Here is a 24,093-nt window from a genome sequence, read left to right as displayed (position 1 = left end):
GTAATTTTCTCCATTTCCTTATCTGCTTTTAGCTCCAGACAGCACCAGTACCCAGCCCCTAGCTCCTTACTTCTGGCTATCAGATAAATCTTCCTCATTCCACCCGGGGTAGAAACTTCTTTAGCGGTCTCAAGCATGACTCCCAGTCATCCCATGCTGGGATGACTGGGAGTGCTTTCAATGGTGTCTATCCAGTGCAACAACTGTCCAATAGAAAATAATAAGAGCCTCAAATGCAGGTCACAAATGTAATTTTAAAAAATGTCCTAATAGCCATCCTTAAATAAGTAAAAAAGAAAGAGACAAAGTTAATGTTAACAATGCATTTTATTTAACCCAATTTACCCAAAATGTTATCTTTACAACTTGCAATGTACACAAAAAAGTTTTTGTGTACTAAGTGTTCACATTTTGGCGTATGTTTTAATCTGACTGCACTGAATTGAGGGATGCCTAAAATACTAGTAAAGCATAGTTCTGGGTATACCTGTGAGGCTGGCTCCAGAGAAATTAGCCCTGGGTCAGCAAACTAGTGAGTGTAGAAGGCCTGCCTTGAGTGTGGATGGCCTCATCCAATAGGCTGGGGGCCCAGATGGAACAAAAAAAGTAGAAGAAGGGGAAACTCATGCATTCCCCTATTGGATTCTTCTTCAGCAGGTGTGGGTTTTTGGCTACTGGTGTCATCTGTGGACATTAGACTCCGGATTCTTCATCATTTGAACATGGACTTGTACCAGCAGCTCTCCTGGGGGCTTTCAGGCTTTCAGTTCTAACTTGGGGCTCCATCTTTGGTCTGTCTTGTTCTGAAGAATCCGGCTTCTTGGATTGAGACACTACCAATTTCCCTACCTCTCCACCCTGCAGTTGGCCATTGGGGGACTATCCAACCTCCAATCATGTAAGCCAATCTGGTAAATCTCCTCTTATAATTAATTACACATATATACGATTGGTTCTGTTCTTCCGTAGAATCCTGACTAATGCAAGCACCATATTGAACAGTGTGGATCGTCAACATTCCATGGCAGAACATTCACAGAAAAGTGGGCGGGGAAAATGGTGCGACATCCTAGGTGTCACATTTTGGGAAACAGTGCCTTTGGAGTTTCCACAGGTTGCATTCGTGACCTGAAGGAATTCCTACCCATTTTACTGAGAATAAGATTCCTCAGTGGACCTTAAAACTGACTAAAACCTCTTCAGAGAGATTGCAGGCCTTTCCAGACTAGGATTGACAACCCTGTTTTAGAGCAGATTCTTCAATCTGGAACAGACCCATCCCGATTCACCTGGGTCTGGACTGCCATTCCTTTGGGCCATTGCTTAAACAAAAAACTCTGGACAGGAAACTGTGTTAGAGACTAGGTCCTGTTTTCCCCCTCTTTCTCCTGACAAGTGCTATGATTTTACAAGCTTTCAAAGCTATTGATTATCAACAGGGCTCCTTTCGTATTTCTACTGTACTCTAATTCTGTTTTGTTTCAGGCTATGTGCAGAGTCAATATGGAGTGTGAAAAAGACTATTTAAAGCATATAGCTGTTTTTTTTTTTTTAAGTAATCCTCATTACATGTAAAAATAGCATACACTCTGACATCTTGAGTGAAAATTGTTGAGATTCTCAGCTCTGCTTTCTGAATCCACTGGGCTACAGGGCTGCTCAATTCTGCCTTTCACAATATAGGTCTGGCATAATTATGCAAGTTCTTTTTTTTTTTGCAGATTTTTTTCCCTTTATTGTTGTGATGGGTGGAGAGGTACATTGTGGCATTTACACAGATTATTATAATGTATCAATATATCATGCATGAATTCCCCCTCTCAACCATTCTCCTCCATCTCCTCCTCCCCCCATTCCTGGAGTAGTTTCAACAGGTATCATTTTTGCATTTTCTTACATGTGTACACATTTTATTGCACTGTATTCACCCTCCTACCCGTACCCCAACACCTCCCCCCTCCCATTGCTGCCAGCCCTCCCCTCTGGGCAGGACTTGTTCTCTGATTTTTGTAGGTGAAAAAAAAAGAAAAAAGAAAACAAAAAACATGACATTTTAGCCTGTTTGTGATAAAGGTAGCTACACTGGGAGTTTCCTTGTGATATTTCCATGTATATATGTATTATAACCCCAATTGGTTCATCTCCTCTAATTTTCTTCATTCTACCTTAGTCCCTTTCTTATGGTAGTTTCAATCTGTTTACAATTTCTATATTCATTCTTGAATAGTGAGTATATCAACCTTACTCAAGTTCTTAGTTTTCGTATCCCTTCTGTGTGTGGCCTCCCCTTAGTGAGACCAGTGTTGCATAATATTACTACATTTGTATTAGGTCTATATTCCACAGATGAAAGAGAACGTGCAGCTTTTGGCCTTCTGAGCCTGACTAACTTCACTTAAGATGATGTTCTCCAGTGTCATCCATTTACCTATGAATGACAAAATTTCATTCTTCTTTGTGGCTGAGAAAAATTCCCTTGTAATATAAATACCACATTTTCTTAATTCATTTATCAGTAGTGGGGCATCTTGGCTGTTTCCATAGTTTAGCTATTGTGAATAGTGCTGCAATAAACAGGGGTGTACAGGTACTTTTGTTGTAAGCTGACTGACAAATACCCTCGGAGTGGTCTTGCTGGATAGTATGGCAGGTCTATTTTTAGTTTTTTAAGGAGCCTCCATACTGTTTTCCATAATGGCTGTAGCTTACATTCCCACCCGCAGTGTAGGAAGCTTCTTTTCCCCCCTCCCCCTACATCCTCGCCAACATTTGTTGTTTGTGTTCTTGATGGTAGCTATTCTAACAGGAGTAAGGTAGAATCTTAATGTGGTTTTGATTTGCATTTCCTTTCTGGCCAGGGATGGTGAGATAATTATGCAAGTTCTGTACAGGATATGAATAATAACTAGCTTTGAATTTTACCATTTGTGAGTCAACAAATCATAAAATCACAGAATTACATACTTTTATAGCTGGTTGAAGGGGTTAGAGGACGTTCAGATAAAAACCCTCTTGAGGATGAGAACATTTAAAAAGAATATCTACAAGTCTTGATTTGGATTTTAATGCAGAGTTTAAAAAAATCTAAATATTTAAATTCATTATATTCTTAGGAAGTGATCAGTAAAATAATTTTAAAATCTTAAAATTCAATAAATTTGTGTAATAATCACTTACTGTTAGACAATATGCTTAAGAAGTGTGATAGACCACAAAGGCAAATAATTTGGTCCCTGTTCGTATTTATTCCAATGTTAATTATGATGCATTATGGTGGAAGCTTATATAATTTTTTAATGCTTTCAATGAACATCTAATCCTTTAGCCTACATGTTATTGTTAATCATAATGCATAAAGATACTTTTCCTCTGTGGTTAACCACAGTAACAATATTGACTAAGTGACAAGCTAAAACTCCAGGTAGAGGTAAAAGAAACAATAAAATAGCAGAAGAGATTTAATGACACATAGGAGGAAGACTTCCTGACAAGGTTATTAAGACACTAGAATGGCTTACCACAGAAGAATGGATCTTCATCTATAAATACAGTTTATGTCTTCATTATTCAAGTTCTCTTTAAGGAAATGTACCACAAGCAACGAAAGACATTTCTCTATTTGTTTTGGTAAATTCATTTTTCCCTACTTTATGAAAGTAATCACAGGTTCAATTTCTACCTCCTGAGTAGCAAGGATTATAGATATGAGCCACTACACCGGATTCATTTGATACCATTTTATTTTTTTTTTCGTTTATTCATATGTGCATACAATGTTCAGATCATTTCTACCCCCGTACCCTCCACCCCCTCCCTCTCCACCCCCACTCCCTCACTTCCAGGCAGAAACTGTTCTGCCCTTATCTCTAATTTCATTGAAGAGAGAGTATAAACAATAATAAGAAGGACAAAGCATTTTTGCTAGTTGAGATAAGGAGAGCTATACAGGGACATTCCTAGCATTGCTTCCATGTACAAATGTGTTACATTCTAAATTGATTCTTCTCGAACTGACCTTTTCTCTAGTTCCTGATCCCCTTCTCCTGTTGGCCTCTGTTGCTTTAAAGTTTCTGCATTAGTTCCTTTGCATTGAAGACGTCAAATACTATCATGTTTTTTGTTTTTCTTACCTATCCTCATACCTCCCTTGTGTGCTCTCGCTTATCATGTGACCAAAGTCCAATCACATTGCTGTATTTGCCCTTGATCTAAAGTCTGCCTATGAGGGAGAACATACAATTTTTGGTCTTCTGAGCCTGGGTAACCAGCTCAGAATGATGTTCTCCAGTTCTATCCATTTACTTGCAAATGATAAAATTTCATTCTTCTTCATGGCTGAGTAGAATTCCATTGTGTATAAATACCACAAATCCTTAATCCATTTGTCAGTAGTGGGGCATCTTGGTTGTTTCCATAACTTGGCTATTGTGAATAGCGCTGCAATAAACATGGGTGTGCAGGTGCCTCTGAAGTAACCTGTGTTGCATTCCTTTGGGTATATCCCCAAGAGTGGGATTGCTGGATCGTACAGCAGATCTATGTTTAGATTTTTAAGAAGCCTCCAAATTTTTTGCCAGAATGGTTATACTAATTTGCATTCCCACCACCAGTATACAAGGGTTCTTTTTTCCCCACGACCTCACCAACACCTGCTGTTGGTGGTGTTGCTAATGATGGCTATTCTAACAGGGGTGAGGTGGAATCTTAGTGTGGTTTTGATTTGCATTTCCTTAATGCTAGGGATGGTGAGCATTTTTTTCATGTGTTTTTTGGCCATTTGAATTTCTTCTTTTGAGAAAGTTCTGTTTAGTTCAGTTGCCCATTTCTTTATTGGTTCATTAATTTTGGGACAGCTTAGTTTTTTGAGTTTGCTATATATTCTGGTAATCAGTCCTTTGTCTGATGTGTAGCTGGAAAATTTTTTCTCCCACTCTGTGGGTGTTCTCTTCAGTTTAGAGACCATTTCTTTTGTTATGCAGAAGCTTTTTTGTTTTATGAAGTCCCATTTGTCCATTCTTTCTCTTAGTTGCTGAGCTGCTGGGGTTCTATTGAGGAAGTCCTTGTCTATACCTATTGCTTCCAGAGTGTTTCCTGCTCTTTCCTGTACCAACTTCAGAGTTTCAGGTCTGATATTAAGGTTCTTGATCCATTTTGAGTTGATACTAGTACAGGGTGATAGACATGGATCTAGTTTCAGTTTTTTGCAGATGGCTAACCACTTTTCCCAATAACATTTGTTGAAGAGGCTGTCTTTTCTCCATTGTATATTTTTAGCACCTTTGTCAAAAATAAGGTGGGTATAGTTGTGTGGATTCATATCCGGGTCCTCTATTCTGTTCCATTGGTCTTCATGTCTGCTTTTGTGCCAATACCACGATGTTTTTATTGCTATTGCTTTATAATATAGTTTGAAGTCATTGATACCATTTTAATTGTGGTATAAATATATTTTCCCATTCTTTTAATTTACTGTGACATAACCATTTCTCCATCTAAAACATAACATTCAGGGATATGTGATTAGGTGATTTTGAGAAGTGCAAATCCCTGTATTTTATCCCTCACACCATCATTACTCATGACAAGCTGTCCCCTTTGGGTTTCAAGATAAGAGGACATCATCTGGGCAGGGTCAGGTAGCCGTCAATTCTGAATGTGAGTATAAAGACACTGAAATTCTGTCTTTCTGAGTTCAAAAGGAATGCCCAGATGTAAAGCCATAAAAAAATGCATCGATAGAAGCCAGTTCCCTTCCCATCACCAAAAGCCAAAGGTGAAAAGTACTCATGAAACCTACAGAGGGTGGAAAAGAAGAACTGAAGGCAAATTCCTGGAGTTTAGACATTGGTCAGCTTCCCTCCACCCTCGCATTCCATCTCTTGTGTGTATTGGATGGGAACAAGAACTGGCAATGGAACTCCCCTCAGGGAGAGTAGCACAAAGTAGAATGTACCTTGATGATCCTGCCTAGAACTCTGGCAGTGCCACCAAATTATGGAGGAGTTGAGGCGAAGTCTAGAAGGGGGTGGTTGGATCCTGCCAGATCCAAGTTTCTCACAGGCCTCTTTGCCAGGCAAAGGTCTCTGGTGACCATCAAGAGGCATGGCTTGGGACACATTGGAATTCCAGGCAGAAAGATCAGCAGGTGGATGGGAAACTCTTCTCTGCACATGCTTGTGCCAGGATATATGGGGGCACATCTCTAATAGAGGAACCCTATCCCCACTCCACCCCCTCTCTTTCTCTTTCTTGAAGCAAGGTGAGTGTGTTCAGTGTTGTGGGAACAACTGAAACATTTAAGCAGTCTCAGCACAACTTCCCAGTGTTTGGGAAGTGCTGAGAACATTGGATGCCCATCTGAAGACCATGGGAAAGTGAGTTTGGATGCAGTGTCTCCCCCTACAGATAGAAGGAACCCCCAATCCCAGCCATTCTCATTTCTGGGCCTCTAAAATCATTTAAAATCACATTTTACATCTATAAATATCAAAGATTTAATACTTTATATATTCTTTGGTAATTAGGAATCATGGAATTCTAAAGTTTTTCTGTATGGACTATGAAATTGCAATAAAATATTGCTTATAGAAAAGATTAAAAACCGCAAAGTATCTGACACAAATAGGTACTCAAATACTTGTTGCAGAAAGGAATGTAAGGGCAATTGAAAACAATAAATTCCATTTGTAATCAGATTCTTAGGATATCTCAATCCTAAGAATCCAGTTTGTGAAAAGAGGTGCTTTCTGAAATAATCATACCTGCTTAAACTCAATTTTAAAAATCAAACACTATTCAATCATCCATGAATTTATTTATTCATAACATATCATAGTTTTCAAATTATATAAATTTTAGGGATAACAATTTCCAACTGCTTATATTATAGTGTAAAGATATGCTTCCATTCAGACTGTCTTTTTAACATATCATACTCATTCTCAAGTGATACGGGAGTTTGTGAAAGAAAGCATTTTCCTGAATGTATTTTGAACCAATTCATGGATAAGTTTTTTAATTTACTTTTCATTTTCATGTAGTTCTAGAAACAGCTCTCAGACTAATGGTTACCTAGTACATGGTAGAGACTGACTAGCACTCTAGGAAATGAATGCTAATGGATCCCATTAGATGTTGAAAATGTTAAGCTTGACATATATTATCTACAAAGTAAGGTCAATAAATTAAAAAATCTTATCTATAAAAGTAAAAAAGCAGAGTTGAAATGCTTCTTAGTGCTTTATGTAAGTTTTATCAAATGAAATATTGTAATAAACATCAAAGCCCTAAAAAATTTGAGTACCAGTGACCAAAAAATTCCATTGCTTTAACTGTAAACTAAGAAAATATTCTTGGACATATCCAAATCATTATTAAAGATGATTTTCATCAATGTTAATTTTTAACATAAAAATTGGAAATGATTGAGTATATTTATGTATGTTATGGCCCAACTGTGATAGAAAATGATGCATGATTTATATGCATATAAATCTAATGATGTTTTAGAACACTTAGTGGTATAGTAAAAATGACAAAGGAACAAATGTATTTATAACACAGATGCACTTTATCATCTCTGATTCAACTGAATAACTATGTGCATGAGAAAAGACTAAAATTATGTTCCAAAATGTTATTAGGTGTTACTTCTGCATGGTATGCTTATATTTATGATTTGGGATTTTTTTAATATTTTCTAAAATTAGTGTATATTTTTCCTATGATTAGGTTTGAAAGGATTTTTTTTTAAAGCTCTAGTTCTTTCTTTACAGCTTTACTAACTTTAAGGTCATGATTTTGTATAAGAAATAAAAATTCAATAGCTTAAGACTATAAACAGTCATTACTAGATAAGCACGAAAAAGGCGTTAAAGGCAATGGAGTTTCTGCCTTGCTTCCCTGGAAGTTAAACTATCTATGTATGGAGCATCAGAGAATGAAGGAAATGAGTTTTACTCTTATCAATGATTAATAAGTTGTTCCTTTGTTTTACTTTAAAGCAGTTTGGATAATGAGGATGATGTTAAATTGATGGAGGATTTTAAAACTTGCGTTGATTCAGCAAGGTAGACTTATTAGGAGAGTAACTTTTCTAGCTCTCCTAGTTATTAAAAAGGAACCTGAACTACCTTCCTCTTCCTGACGGGAACAAGCTAGGTATCATATCAGCTATGTATAAATCTTACCGTTCAAGCATTCAGCAAGGTGGAGTTGGGTGTGGGCTACTTCATATTGTGTATGAAAACAGCCATCCAGCTAATCCTTCCAGGAAAGAAATTTCTCAACATATGCCAGAGTGTGAAGCATCAGGTGTTACAAAACCCCAGCTGTCATCCACACATCTAAGCAGCCTGCTATGAAAAATATCCTGGCTTTCTGCCCAGAATGTTGACTCAAGACAGTTTTTTAATTTTTTCTCGCTTTTTTTTCATTTCAGAGTAGCATATTCCAATTTATTTATTAATATTCCCTATTTCTATCAAAAACATATATAATTTAAAATCGATTCTCTCTCTCTCTCTCTCTCCCTCTTTCTTTCTCCCCACAAACCCCTTGGGACCTCACACACTAGGCAAGGATTCTATCACCGAGCCACACATCCCCCAGTTCCAAAAACATACATTTTAAGAAGAATGAGAATGAAAACCATAAAGCAAGAAAAACCTATCTACCAAGTTCTACCAGAAGTAGAACCCAAAAAAAATGGATAGTAAAAAACATAAGTCGGTGCAAATTTCTTTCATTTAGGTCAGGAAAATGCATCTTCTTGAAGCCAGTCTTAACTTTCCCCCTCTGTTCAAACTTTAAGAATTTGTCTTATTCTCTTCTGCTCCCAGAGGCACTGGTAAGGATAGAGAACCAGGAAATGTGTAGCCCAGACAAATAGGTGTCATTTAGGTACATTCTGTAAGTAATGCTGTCTGTCTGGTCTTCAAGAAACAAAACAAATTAAGCTAAGTGGGTAATAAGTTTAACTACATTAAATTTAAAATGTCTGTTTACCCAAAGCTCTGTAAACAAAGACCAAGTTACAGGTGAGAGAAAGCATTTATAAGGCACAGAACAAGCAAAGGATTAAAACCCATAACAGAATTGGAGGCACAGCTCAAGTGGTAGTGTTAAGGGCACTGGTGCAGTCTGATCAGAAGACTTTCAAATTCTTTGTGACCCACGGGGAATAATTCATGATGGGACGTGTGGGCGTAAAGGGAGTTTATTAAACGTTAGGGAAAGGGAAACACAAAAGGAAGCATGGTGGAGTCTGCTGGCAGAGAGAGTGCATCTCTTTTTCAGGTGCTTTTAAAACTTACTGTAACCCATGGGAAGGGCAGACCCAGGTGATTCCCACCCAATAGTTAATGGGTGGGGAGGGGCGTGGGCAGTTCCCAGCCAGGTGAGGGTGGTCTGGGCTGTCCCTCGGTGACCTACGTATGAGTCCCAAACTTTAGGTATTTCTAGCCTGCCTCAGTAGAGCATCTGCCTAGCAAGTGTGAGGCCCTGAATTTAAAAAAAAAAAAAAAAAAGTCATTCTCAAATGCATAACAAATAAAGAACTCTAATAGATGAAAGAGAAAATCACAAAACAGCCCAAAGAATGAAAAAGTTACATTGTAAAAAGAAAACCCAATAGCAAAAACATGAAAAACTCTGCCTGCTACTAAATAAGAAATACAAATTTAAGCAAGAAAGGGATAATAGTTCAATAGTTCACATTCTTCTAATTGGAAAGTCTGATAATACCATGCATAGGAGAGGTTGTGAGTTTCTGAAGAGAGCATAAGTAGGTGGAATCATTGGGGAGCAATTTGGCAATACCTAGTAAAGCTGGAGTTGTCTTTACACCACAATTCAGCTCTTTTACTAAGAGAAACTTGCCCATGTGTGCTTAAGAAAGAATGTAAAAGGATATTTCTTATATCACTCTTTCAAGCAGCAAATAATGCAAAACCAAACACTCTAATTCTCCATCAATTGGGAAATATAGACAATAAATGATTATTCATACAATGAATTCTATTATAGTTAAAATAAATAAATCATATGTATATGAATCCAGGTGGATATATTTTAAAATATATTAAGGAGAAATGAAAGTAAATCACAATAGAATTTATTCAATATAAAATTTGTGTATATACTTAATGAACAATGAGTCATTGATGAAATAAAAGAGGAAATTAAAAAGTTCCTGGCAGTCAATGAAAATGAAAATGCAACCTACTGGAACCTATGGGACACAGCAAAGGCAGCCCTGAGAGGAAAGTTTTATAGCCATGAGTGCATATATTAAAAAGACTGAAAGATCCCAAATCAATGACCTAATGATACATCTCAAACTCCTAGAAAAACAAGAACAAGCAAATCCCAAAACAAATAGAAGGAGAGAAATAATAAAAATAAGAGCTCAAATCAATGAAATAGAAACCAAAAACACCATACAAAGAATTAATGAAACAAAAAGTTGGTTCTTTGAAAAAATAAACAAGATCGATAGACCCCTGGCAAACCTGACTAAAATGAGGGCAGCAAAAATCCAAATTAGTAGAATCAGGAATGCAAAAGGGGAGATAACAACAAACACCATGGAAGTCCAGGAAATCATCAAAGACTACTTCGAGAGCCTATATTCAAATAAATTTGAAAATCTTAAAGAAATGGACAGATTTCTAGATACATATGATCATCCAAAAGTGAACCAAGAGGAAATTAATCACCTGAATAGATCTATAACACAAAATAAAATTGAAGCAGCAATCAAGAGTCTCCCCAAAAAGAAAAGTCCAGGACCTGATGGATTCTCTGCTGAATTCTATCAGACCTTTAAAGAAGAACTGATACCAACCCTCCTTAAACTGTTCCATGAAATAGAAAGGGAAGGAAAACTGCCTATCACATTTTATGAAGCCAGTATTACATTTATCCCAAAACCAGGCAAAGACACCTCCAAAAAAGAGAACTATAGGCCAATCTCCTTAATGAACATTGATGCAAAAATCTTCAGCAAAATAATGGCAAATCGAATTCAACAACACATCAAAAAGATCATTCACCACGACCAAGTAGGCTTCATCCCAGGCATGCAGGAGTGGTTCAACATATGAAAATCAATAAATGTAATAAACCACATTAACAGAAGCAAAGACAAAAACCACTTGATCATCTCAATAGATGCAGAAAAAGCCTTTGATAAGATCTAACACCATTTCATGATAAAAGCTCTAAGAAAACTAGGATCAGAAGGAAAGCAACTCAACATTATAAAAGCTATATATGACAACCCTACAGCCAGCATTAAACTTAACGGAGAAAAACCGAAACCATTCCCTCTAAAATCAGGAACCAGACAAGGATGCCCACTATCCCCACTCCTATTCAACATAGTACTGGAATTCCTAGCCAGAGCAATTAGGCAAGAAGAAGGAATAAAAGGAATACAAATAGGTAAAGAAACTGTCAAAATATCCCTATTTGCAGACGACATGATCCTATACCTTAAAGACCCAAAAAACTCTACTCAGAAGCTTCTAGACATCATCAATAGCTACAGCAAGGTAGCAGGATATAAAATCAACATAGAAAAATCATTAGCATTTCTATACACTAATAATGAGCAAACTGAAAAAGAATGTATGAAAACAATTCCATTTACAATAGCCTCAAAAAAAAATCAAATACCTAGGTGTAAACCTAACAAAAGATGTGAAAGACCTCTACAAGGAAAACTATAAACTTCTGAAGAAAGAGACTGAGGAAGACTATAGAAAGTGGAGAGATCTCCCATGCTCATGGATTGGTAGAATCAACATAGTAAAAATGTTTATACTCCCAAAAGTAATCTACATGTTTAATGCAATTCCCATCAAAATTCCAATGACATTCATTAAAGAGATTGAAAAATCTACCGTTAAATTTATACGGAAACACAAGAGGCCACGAATAGCCAAGGCAATACTCAGTCAAAAGAACAATGCTAGAAGTATCACGATACCTGACTTCAAACTATATTACAAAGCAATAACGATAAAAACAGCATGGTACTGGCACAAAAACAGACATGAAGACCAGTGGAACAGAATAGAGGATCCAGATATGAAGCCACACAACTATGAGCAACTTATCTTTGACAAAGGAGCTAAAAATATACGATGGAGAAATAGCAGCCTTTTCAACAAAAACTGCTGGGAAAACTGGTTAGCAGTCTGCAAAAAACTGAAACTAGATCCATGTATATCACCCTATACCAAGATTAACTCAAAATGGATCAAGGATCTTAATATCAGACCACAAACTCTAAAGTCGATACAGGAAAGAGTAGGAAATACTCTGGAGTTAGTAGGTATAGGTAAGAACTTTCTCAATGGAATCCCAGCAGCAGAGCAACTAAGAGATAGCATAGATAAATGGGACCTCATAAAACTAAAAAGCTTCTGCTCAACAAAAGAAATGGTCTCTAAACTGAAGAGAACACCCACAGGGTGGGAGAAAATATTTGCCAGCTATACATCAGACAAAGGACTGATAATCAGAATATATAGGGAACTTAAAAAACTAAATTCTCCCAAAACTAATGAACCAATAAAGAAATGGGCAAGTGAGCTAAACAGAACTTCCTCAAAAGAAGAAATTCAGATGGCCAAAAAACACATGAAAAAATGCTCACCATCTCTAGCAATAAAGGAAATGCAAATTAAAACCACACTTAAGATTCCACCTCACCCCTGTTAGAATAGCCATCATCAGCAACACCACAAACAACATTGATCTACCATTTGATCCAGCAATACCACTCTTGGGGATATACCCAAAAGACTGTGACACAGGTTACTCCAGAGGCACCTGCACACCCATGTTTATTGAGGCACTATTCACAGTAGCCAAGTTATGGAAACAGCCAAGATGCCCCAGCACTGACGAATGGATTAAGAAAATGTGGTATCTATACACAATGGAATTTTATGCAGCCATGAAGAAGAACGAAATGTTATCATTCGCAGGTAAATGGATGGAATTGGAGAACATCATTCTGAGTGAGGTTAGCCTGGCCCAAAAGACCAAAAATGGTATGTTCTCCCTCATATGCGGACATTAGATCAAGGGCAAACACAACAAGGGGATTGAACTTTGATCACAAGATAAAAGCGAGAGCACACAAGGGAGGTATGAGGATAGGTAAGCCACCTAAAAATTTAGCTAGCATTTGTTGCCCTTAATGCAGAGAAACTAAAGCAGATGTAAAGGGTTTTCCAAGCTTTCTTTAACCTTTAACACATTTACAGATAAGTGTGTTTTTTTATTTGTCCAAATTCTTTATTTGCCTTTTCCACTGTACTTTCTTTAGGCTGCTGATTGAGACTGTTTGATTGGACCCAGTCCCAGGTCTGGTATTATATACATTTGACGAAAATACAAGCAAATACATTATAATAAGCTCAAACTAAGAATATGTTTATGCCATGGGTAACCATCACTTACCAATTGGTCAGTCAAGAATCACCAGACAAGGAGTGGTGGAGTGGCTGGAGTGGTAGAGTGCCTGCCTAGCAAGTGTGAGGCCCTGAGTTCAAACCCCAGTGCTGCCAAAAAAAATGTTAAAAAAAAAAAAAAAAAGGATTAGCAGACGAGTTAGGGATATAGCTTAATAGTAGAGCATTTGCCTGACATACCTGAGGCCCCTGGTCTTATCTCCACACTGCAAACAATACATAATAATAATAAAAATAATTCTTCTAGCAATTTGAGTGTTTTCTTTGTTAATAGTTCAAATAAAATTATTTTAACTATTAACTGTTTCATATATGCAGAAAATAATATTAGAATCTACCACCTGAGTTTAAATAAGGTTTACATTTAGTCTTTTTTGCCTCAGAATATTTTTTCTTGAGATAAATAAAATATTATTAATAATAGATGGTAAAACTGGTCACTGAAAGTTTGTAGAGAAATAGGATATGGTCTAAAAGTATCTCCCCGTCAATTAAAGGGAAAACTTTGTAATGAGTAACTACAGTGGAAAGACATCTGAAATGACTGATGGACAAGCAGACATTTTTGCCTCTTGACGTGATACAGTAGAAGTGTACAGCAACACGTATAGAGCACCCTTGCCTTAATACACCTGAATCTAAAACAAACCTCTAACTCTGTTAGTTTATAGGAAACACAATTCAGCACTCATCAAAATGACAACACTAGTTAAGTCACCTCAGCAAGCTTGGTGAAGACGTGGAACATAGGAAACTGTCACACCATGCTGGCAGGAGGGCAAATTGACCCAAGCAGTTAGAATTTGACAGGATGCCTTACACGACGGGGAAAATCACCACCTTGCCAGTAGATGGCGCTTGTTGGCTTTTGAGTAGTTGATTATATCATCTTCCGTTCCATCCTTGCATTTCTCCTGATAGATCGCTGGAGGAACAGGATGATACTGCTCACTATAACTTCGTCCCAAAGTTGAAATCCGGTTCCAGGCAGCCGTTCTGCTGTCTGGCTGCCGCAGCATTTGCCACTGGGGACCATCTCTGAGGCTTACTGTCTCTCTTACCCACTGCAGGATTCCCTTCCTTAGCAGGACCTGTAACAGGACCTGTTATTTTTCTAAAGAATATGTTTTTAAATATGGTCTTAATTATATTACATAATAGCTATGCTCCAGTATTAAAATTTTTGAGAAAATTTAAAAATCATAAAATCGGGTACAAAGAAATTTTATATACCCTTTACCCAGGACCCAGGTTCACCACTTACTAACATTTTAGCATTCTTTCTCTATCGATATATACATATAAATTTCAGTTTTTAAAACCATTTAAGAATGATGATGAGGTTCCATTGGCCTTATAAACAAGAGCAGTATTCTGTAAAACTATAATATATAACTATAATATAATAATATAATATATAACTATAATATAATATGTAAAACCATAATTCCATCAAAATCAGGAAATTAATATTTATTAATTTTATCTATAGCTATTTATCTCTATATACTATTTATTTCATAGGCCCTATTTAAATTTTATGAATTATCCCAGTAATGTCCATTATAAGAAGTGTAAAACAAAACAAACAATAAAAACACTTTTTATTCCTTCCCTCTTGTCTTTCTGTTCTGGGACCCAATCAAGGATTGTGAACAGCATTTGATTGTCATCCATCTTCTTCAGTTTGGACAGTTCCTTAGTTCTCCTTGTCTTTTATGACATTGACACTTTTGACAGCCAAATCCTTTGTATGACCCTCAGTTTGGGTTTGTCGGTTATTTCCTCATGATTCAAATTATGATTTTGGGGAAGGGATGGAATATCTGTGTCTTCTTAGTGCATACAATGTCCATTTTTCCCATCACTAGTAAATTAACCTTTATAATTTTGTTTTTCCATCATAAGCAAATAAATGAATTTTTTAGTTATTAGTTAATAAATGATAAGAATTTTGTCAGGAAATGCTTTGGAACTATGTAAATGCATTTTTTCTAATGAAACTTTCACCATTTTTCCTGAATTATTACTATGGTTATTATCAAATGGTGTTTTCTAACTCCATTATTCCGTCTACCTTAACTAGTTGGCATTACACTAGAAAGTATATCTTTCCATTATTTATTTATTCATTTCTTTATCTCAGTGCAGATTCACAATGAGTTTTACTCATTGACTTATATTTATTATTTATTATATTCGTTACTAATATTTATTATGATGTTTATATTGTTCCATGTTTGGTCAGTGGGAGTCCCTTCCGGTTGAACCCTGTGTCCTTTAACACGTTACAAATATACTTTAAGAGTTTCCTTATTTTCTAGTACAAAAAAGTTTCAGTCTCATCTTGCACTTTTATTGGAATAGTCTGGAATTGGTGACTCCACCAATAAACTCTGGTTCCTTCTAGTAAGGTGCTTAGAACCAAAATCTGGGTGTGAAATATGCTTGTTGCTAGAAAGTGGTCACTGCTTCTAGGCCGTCTTGCCAAACAGACCCTGGGAAAAAAAATCTGTATGAATATTTATATTAGTCCCAACATCTGTACTGATATATTAACATAACCCTGAATTTACAGAAATATCTGTAATTCCAATCCTATACTGTAGAGCTTAATTTAGCCCTTCTCCTTTTAGTATTTGTACTCCCTTGGCAGAAACCACCAAACCAAATGTACAGATTACTTCCTGAGCCCCAGCCCTGCCAAACCTACCAGGTACATCATTGAGTCTCCATGACCTTTAATGATCCCAGTCATTGTGATCCCTCCCTTTCCCTCACTGTGCACATGTGATCAAGCACCAAGCCCTACCTACCTCCTAAACATTTTCTGAATCTGTCTCTCTCTCAATGTGGTTTCCATATAATTGCATGATAACCGTACCAGCTGCCTCACTCCTCATTGATGTAACTGGGAGAGAAAGTACATTTTTCTTCCTGTCCCTCTAATATTTTGGCTGATGACCAGGTACTGAAGGACTTATCAACCATGGGTAAAGATCACTATGTTCCCCAGGGCATTGCTTACTCTCATCCTAGTAATTATTCAAAGAGCCCAAGAACTGAATGAAGGACTCTGGCCTGGCCCAGAAGGTGGAGAGACTGGTGTCCAGGTGGCAAAGCTGAACTGATTAAAGGATGGAGGGAGGGGCAGAAGGTAAGAGGCCATCTCTGTCAGTTCAGTCTCTCTGGCTGGCTCCTTATCTTCTAGCTTCCAATCCTGACCTCTGCAGGGCAAAGCCCAAAAATCAACTCTTCTCTGTTATTCTGGAAGATACTAAATTCAGTAATTACCAGCAACTAACTAACTGCTGAGCTTCTGTGGGTTGGCTGTAGCAAAGGTTGGTGCTACACCCATTCTAGCACCTGGCCTAGGAATTCAGTTCATCTATCCTTGTCTTTCAGCTACTTAGCGTTGTCAACCACCTTGCTTTATCTTACAGTTGATATCAAAGGTGGCGAGGATAGGGTTGGAAAAGCATCCTTTCTTCTAATTATGAAAGAAATCATTACATTTTTAAATTTTGAGAAGAAAGAAAAATTCAACAAAAATCACCCCTACTATCACAACTCCTTGAGAGGATTTCTTTCAGCTTTTTCTGTGCATTTTTTTTTTAAAAGAGGGATCTCACTATGTAGCCCAGGCTGGCCTCCCACTCCCAGTTCTCCTGCTTCAAACTCCCAAGTGCTGGGATTATAGGCAGGGGTCACCAAACCTGGCTTCTTCTGTTTTTACAAAACTTGATATAATAGTGTTTACTTTCGTACCCTGTTTTTCCCTTAACATTATAATACAAGCATTCTTCCATTTCATTTAAAATTCTTTTAAAACATCATTAATAAAAATATAGTTGTGTCCTAATTTAATAAGCTGTGAATTTTTTTACATGGAGGTTTTTTTCTGTTTTTCTTTTTTTTCACTACTACAAGTATTACTGGAATAAACACTTATGTACACATTGATAATTACTTTCTTAGGTTAGAATACTGGATGCAGAATTGTCTGTCTCAAGTCTATGAAGAGGATTAAGCTATTAGAACATACCATCATGGTGCCTTTGGAAAAGCTTGCAGTAATTCACACTTGCATCAGCCTTTCTCTCTCCAACCACATTACATCTTAAGGGACAGGATGAGAAGTAATAGGATGAAGGGAGGGTGCATGGAAAAGGGAGGCTAGAAAGTAACTTGAGAGGAAATGTTCATTTCTAACTTCTGTCTATTTACACGGGGATGCAATGGTGCTATTTAGCCATTCTTATTTTCTTAGGGGGCTTTTAGTCTTGTCTTCCCTACCTATCTAGGGAAGCAGAAGATACTAACCTGAAAATGCTTAAGTGCTGTTGACATTTAACTTTATCATTTGCTGAAAGTAGAGAAAATTAAATTGCCCAGACTGGTGCCCCAGAGCCTCTTTCCTCTCTCCTTTTTTTTTCTCACCCTTCTCATCTAATCAATCAACAAATCCAGCCTCTGTTTGCTTTCTCTCTGCCACCATCTCTTAGCACTAGCAGCTTCTCTCATTAGGGCTGCCAGCATCCTCACATGAATGAACACAAAAACTGAAAACTCTCCCTCAAGTCCATTCTTCATGCAGAGTGATCAGTCTGAAATACAAACTGGTCCTACCCCCAGATTACATACTCCCAAAATGCCTCATTGCCTGCAGAATATGAATCAAGTTCTTGGGCCAAGTGTGGTGGTCTGTACTTGTAATCCCAGCTACTTGGAAGGTAGAAATAGGAGGATCACAGTTTAAGGCCAGCTAGCAAAGCCTTATGAAAAAAAAAAAGTTGGCTGTGGTGATACACAGCTGTAATTCCAGCTACTCAGGAGGCAGAGGTAGGAGGATTGTAATCTGAGGCCAGCCCCATGAAAGAAAAAGAAAGCAAAAAGGGTTGGTGTGGGGGCATGGCTCAAGTGGTAGAACGCTTGCCTAGCAAGTGCAAGGGTCTGAATTTTCCCAGTATGGAAAGAAAAATCAAGCTCTTTATCCTGAAACAAGGTGTTACAGTGCCAGGATCACAGAGGTCCTTGACCCGAAAGGGCTCAAGAAAGGAATGAACAAGACAGGACACATGAAAGGACTCACTCAGGAAGGGAATGACAAAATACATATCGAGAGCGCCAACAGGCTGATGACCAACTGGCAAAATTTTATTTTTCTCAGCAAGCTTTATACAAAAGAGGAAGAGACTTAAACATCAAAAACACTCTGACCTAGTTACAACCTTTCTGTTTTTGCCATCCTGTATTTTTACTGCCAGTGTCCTTGACTAAGTATAAACTTCTTTTTAGTCAAGGGAAACCACTTAGCATTCCTTCCCACTGTGATAAAAACATGGTGCACCTGCAGATTCCAACCTTGTTGGAACGCTGCTAAGCCTGTGGCTTTTGGTTCCCAACATTACAGTTTGAATATGAAGTGTCCATGGGCTCATGTCTTGGGAACTTGGTTGCCAGCTGATGGGCTTTGGGGAAGAGATTGGCTCATAAGACCTGTACCTCCATGAATGGATTGAATAGACTGTTGGGAGTCTGGGGGAGGTGGGGCCGGGTTGGAGGAAGTGAGGGGCATGTCCTTGGGGGCGGAATCTCACTCTGGCCCCTTCCTATTACCTCTCTCTCTGTTTCCTGACTTCCATGAGATGAGCATCCTCTGCTACATGCTCTTGCCGCCATGATGTTCTCTGGGCCTCTCCACAGACCCAAAATCTGCAGAGCCAAGGACTACAGACTGAAACCTCTGAAACTGTTAGCCAAAATAAGTCCTGCCTCTTTTAAACCGTTTCTCTCAGATGTTCTGTCACAGCAACAGGAGAGTGACTAATACAAAAGAGTGTCCTGATCTATTCTCCACCTCTTAGTACTGCTTCTTTTTTTTTGGAGGTATTGGGATTTGAACTCAGAGCTTCACACTTGCTACACAGGTGCTCTACCACTTGAGCTATGTCTCCAGCCCACTGGTTCATTTGCTCTCCCCTATCTTTAGCACTATGCACCATTAATAGCCACCCACTCACAGCTACTGCCCAAACACTATTTCCTCGCTGTCTTTTTTGCAATGCAATTTTTAAAATATTCCTCTACTTAAGATTTTTTATTAAGATATATTCATTATACAGGGGGTGATTCATGGTGACAATTCTGATTAGACTTATATTGTACATTAGTTACCTTGCCCCCATCGTCTCTCCCCCTCAACCCCCTCCCCACCCCACTTAAAGCAATTGCAAAAGATTTCTTGGTTCTATTTCTATAGGTATATGAAGTCCATCAAGCATATACCCCCACCCTAATCTCCTCCATTCACCCTCTCCCCACTAGAGCCCCACACACATACACATCATACCTATTTTACAGTCCTGTCTTTCACTATTAATATTTAAATTGATTTTCAAAGGGGTTTCTCAAAGTGCGCCCACTGTGGGTACACGGTCATCATGGCTCTGATTTCCTCATTCCCACTGCCTAGTATACATCTCCTCTATCCTTGATTATGACTAGAATAGTAGTCTATTAAAAATATTCTTATTCTTTTTCAAATGTATTAATTGCTCCTTCCTTATTCTCACTCAAAAATATTAATTGCTCTTTTCTGTTATGATGTCACACTTCCCTAACCTAGAGAAACCAGGTTGGTTTTAATTGCTTTGATGAGTAATTTAATTTGCTTTAAGCATTATACACAAGCAGAAATTATGTCTATCACTTCAAAACAGGAGCTTCAAGAGCCAGAGTGGGACTTATAGTGTTTTTTCTTTTTCTTTCTCTTCCCTCCCTTCCCTGTACCACGAGAGCAGTAATGTTCTAGATACTGCTTCCTCAGCATGACTCCTAAAGTGAAGACAGTCTTCGTAATCTGCAATGGACTCCAGTGAGAAATTAACCTTGGTTGTTGTAAACTACTGGGATTTTGGAGTCATTCGTTACTGTAGCATAATGTATCCTATCCTGATTGACAATACTAGCCATCTCCTAACCCTCCTGAAGACTAGGCATTACCTTTAGTGAGGTTCTGTAGTAGACACATTGCTGTCCAATACTTGATTATACAAATAATCTGTTTGGAGAAGCAAGCCCTCATTGTATGATTTTTGACAGGAGACAGGTTCTATCTCCCACTAAAGAAGTTAAAAATAACGGACACTTGTTCTCCCAGATTCTTCACAGTGAGTGAATAGGCATGTTTCACTCTTTCAGGTCTTTGAGTCTTGATAGGAAGAAGGAAGGACACTATAGCATAGCATTAATTCTGCTTCTGGTGGCAGCATTTACCATTCAGTGGAATGACAGCAATGAGAACAGAGGGTGACAGTGAGGGTCAGCAATAATAAGATAAGCAGACTTCCAGTGGTATGACCTAGCTGTGCTCCAGACTGAGTAGTCCCTTCAGGTCCTGTTCATTTTCTGAGCCTCTTCTCCACTTTTCCCATAATTCCTTGATGTACCCAATATCATTCTCATCAATTAGTTCCTTCTTGTTTTCTTCAGTTATTTTCTGTTACCTGCAACTATGAATCCTATTCCTACAAATCCTCAAAGCCCAAAACAAACAAAAATAATTTTACCATCCAAAGTTTGCTCAAGTTTTTATTTGTCCTAATTTTTGTATGCAGTAATTAGATGGACCTAAATGACCAAACAATTGAACTGAAATTTCTTATGCCAAATTTATTATTTTCTTACAAATTTATCATAGGTTTCTGAAACAGAGAGTTGTAACTGTTGTAATACTTCTTTTTGTTTTGTTTTGGTTTGGTTTTGAGACAGAGTCTTTCTATGTTTCCCAGGCTGGCCTTGAACTCATGATCCTCCTGCCTCGGCCTCCCAGGTGCTGAGATTACAGGCTTGTCCTATCATACCGAGAAGGAAGGAAGGGAGGAAGGAAGGGAGGAAGAAAGGAAGGAAGGAAGGAAGGAAGGAAGGAAGGAAGGAAGGAAGGAAGGAAGGAAGGAAGGAAGGAAGGAAGGAAAGAAAGACATAGGTCAGGCTGGCCTTTCACTTGAGATCCACTTGCCTCATTCTCTTCTGCTCAGTGATTACTGACATGTACCACGATAGCAGCTCAACTCTTCAATATTCCATAATTGTTAGTGAAAGTAAAATAGCAAATTTCAAGCTGGTAGAGAAACATATAGTGATGTTTAAGAAGAAGAGGAGTCAAATAACACATTGGATTGTGAACACCTCTGGGAAAAGTTCAGAGATTTCAAATTTTTTAGGAATATGTCATTTTATGCTTCTCAGGAAATATCCAAGAGTACTGCTTAAAAGGAAAAGATAGTTGAGAGTGGAGAAATGCTGGATTTCATCTCTGTTGCTTACACTTAAAAGAGAGAATTTATAAATGGCAGGTTTGGGTTATTTTACAATTCTATTTTAGCTTCCATTCCTTGTAAACTTGCTTGACATTTTCTTCTTTCTTGTAATATTTGGTTATTTCATACATGGCAGCCATGAACACAGACTGTTTTACAAACTGATTCCTTAAAGTAAAATGATATAATCACTGCGGGGAATAATTACGGATTTCTAGTTAATTTGAAGATACATGTACCACGTGACCCAGAGGTCCCACCAATAGACACATATCCTAGGAAAACTGCTGCATATTTGCACAAGAAAACATGTACAAGAGTGTACTTGCAGTATCGCTGTCAGACCTTCATTAATAGTAGAATGGATGAACTATTCCATTGTGGTATCTTCATTGACTGCATAACCATACAATGAAAAAAAATGAAAACATTCCCGCCCTGCTATGTCCACTTCCCCGGCCCCCTCAGCATGGAATCCACTTTCTTCATCTTGGCCATATCATCTTTCTCCTGGACAAAGCAATAATAACCTCTTACCTGACTCTCTTCCACTTATGCCTTCCTCCAGCCACCCTCCACACCACAGCAAAACTCACTTTCTTAACTGGAAATTGGGTTCTGTCACTCAAGTGCATAAAATTCTTCAATACCTTGTCACTGTATGTAGAAGAAATCCGAAGTCCTGACCTTGGCCTGTAAGACCCTGAATAACCTGATCCTCACTTGAATTCCTACCATACCACCTGGCATTTTCCCTCTTTCTACACTGAGTTATGTTTGCTTTTCTCTCAGTTTTCACAGTTCTCTTAGCTCTTCCCATTTCAAGCTTGACCCATCTTTGGCATCTACTGTTTCTTCCATTTGTATCCATACTTTGTACCTAATCTTCCACCTACATTTCAGCTTAAATATGTCTTCCTGAAGATCACTTTTCCTACTTACTCTATTGAAGGTAGCTTCCCTTATTTATTTATTATATTTTTAGCAGTACTGGTCTCAAACCCAGGGCCTTATGCACGCTAGGCAAATACTTTACCACTGAGTTATACCGTAGCCTGTCTTCCTCATTTTTACCTTCATACTTTAAGTTTTTTTTAACAGCACTTATCACAATTTGCAACTTTACTACATTGGTTTACTTATTTTTAGGCTGCTTCCCTATGAAACTTGAAACTCTATGAATCATGTGCCAGTTCCCGCTGTAACCCCTGCACCTAGCATAATACCCAGAATGCTGTACCTGCTGAACAAATAGTTGTTGGGTTATAGAACTTAGAGAACCACTTGAATATTTCTTCTTAGTCCAATTTTCAGAAACCAACAGATGTTCTTGGTCCTATTAGGACTATTCTGATTACAAACAACACAAGCCCACTAATTCTAATTAGAAGGGAGAGTTTTTCTGAAGGGAAAATATATTGGATGTCTTAGGAAAAAATTCAAAGCCAGAGTTAGAGTAGGGGAAGGAACTAGGGGATTCCATCCTGCCCCAGTTTTATGGAAACTAGGAGAACATTTGGTAGAAGACACAAGATTCCTATGTCAGGAACAAAAGACTGTATACCATCCATAGCAATACTAGCAGGGAGAATATCAGTATTCACATTGATACTCACTGATTCCCACAGGTGACATGAACAGAGTCGGGTAAGGCTTCTACACCCAGTGTGCTATGTTACAAGTAAGAAACCCTGAGCTTAGGAAACTCAAATCTTTTGTAATAATCTATAAGCACACCTGACTTTTGCCCTGGAGAGAGACCTTAACTTTATCTTCATATGAGATAGTAAACAAACCTGTTCTGTGCTCCAGGGAAAGACATTATCTCTATTTCAAGGCTGTTTACCATACAAACATCTTTGAAAGGGTATTTCAGAGCAAGTGCAGTCAGTGCCTTGCTCACAAATGCAAGCGCTCCATGGAGAAGTGTTCCCCAAGAAACAGGTGTGTAGAAAGAGGAAGAGCTATGTAGATTAAGCAAGCTATGGACTTCCACCACAGGTTCATCTCGGTAGCTGAGCTACCTTCTAGAAGAAAATAAGGTTAGCCATGTTTACAAATGAATTCAGGGACTGTTATTTGTATCTTTTAAAATCTTCACTGTTAGAATTGCTTCTTTTGAGAACAACATTGATAATCTCTTTCTAAAAGATAATTTTCAAAGGAAGCATTATGTTTTCCCAGTCAGTATGGAGAACAGTTTAAATTCTTGGCAATGATGAATCTGAAATGATTGCTTAAAACAGCTTTTGGTTTTTGTTTTTGGTTTCTGTTTTTCAAAGAGT

At 37.8% G+C, this 24,093-nt stretch overlaps 1 protein-coding gene across 1 annotated transcript in view; it reads right to left on the bottom strand.

The window, feature by feature from the left end:
- Window positions 1-23,561, bottom strand: part of Tec (tec protein tyrosine kinase) — a 174,264-nt gene extending 150,703 nt beyond the window's left edge. The window contains exon 1 of the mRNA XM_074042304.1: window positions 23,425-23,561. The gene's annotated coding sequence lies outside the window, so the exon portion shown is untranslated. The remainder of the gene's footprint in view (window positions 1-23,424) is intronic.
- Between the last annotated feature and the right edge of the window lie 532 nt (window positions 23,562-24,093).

Source organism: Castor canadensis, chromosome 9, assembly GCF_047511655.1.
Source record: "Castor canadensis chromosome 9, mCasCan1.hap1v2, whole genome shotgun sequence".
NCBI classification, from domain to species: Eukaryota; Metazoa; Chordata; class Mammalia; order Rodentia; family Castoridae; genus Castor; species Castor canadensis.
The sequence above is the reverse complement of the archived record's forward strand: the minus strand, read 5'-3'. Positions and strand labels throughout refer to the sequence as shown.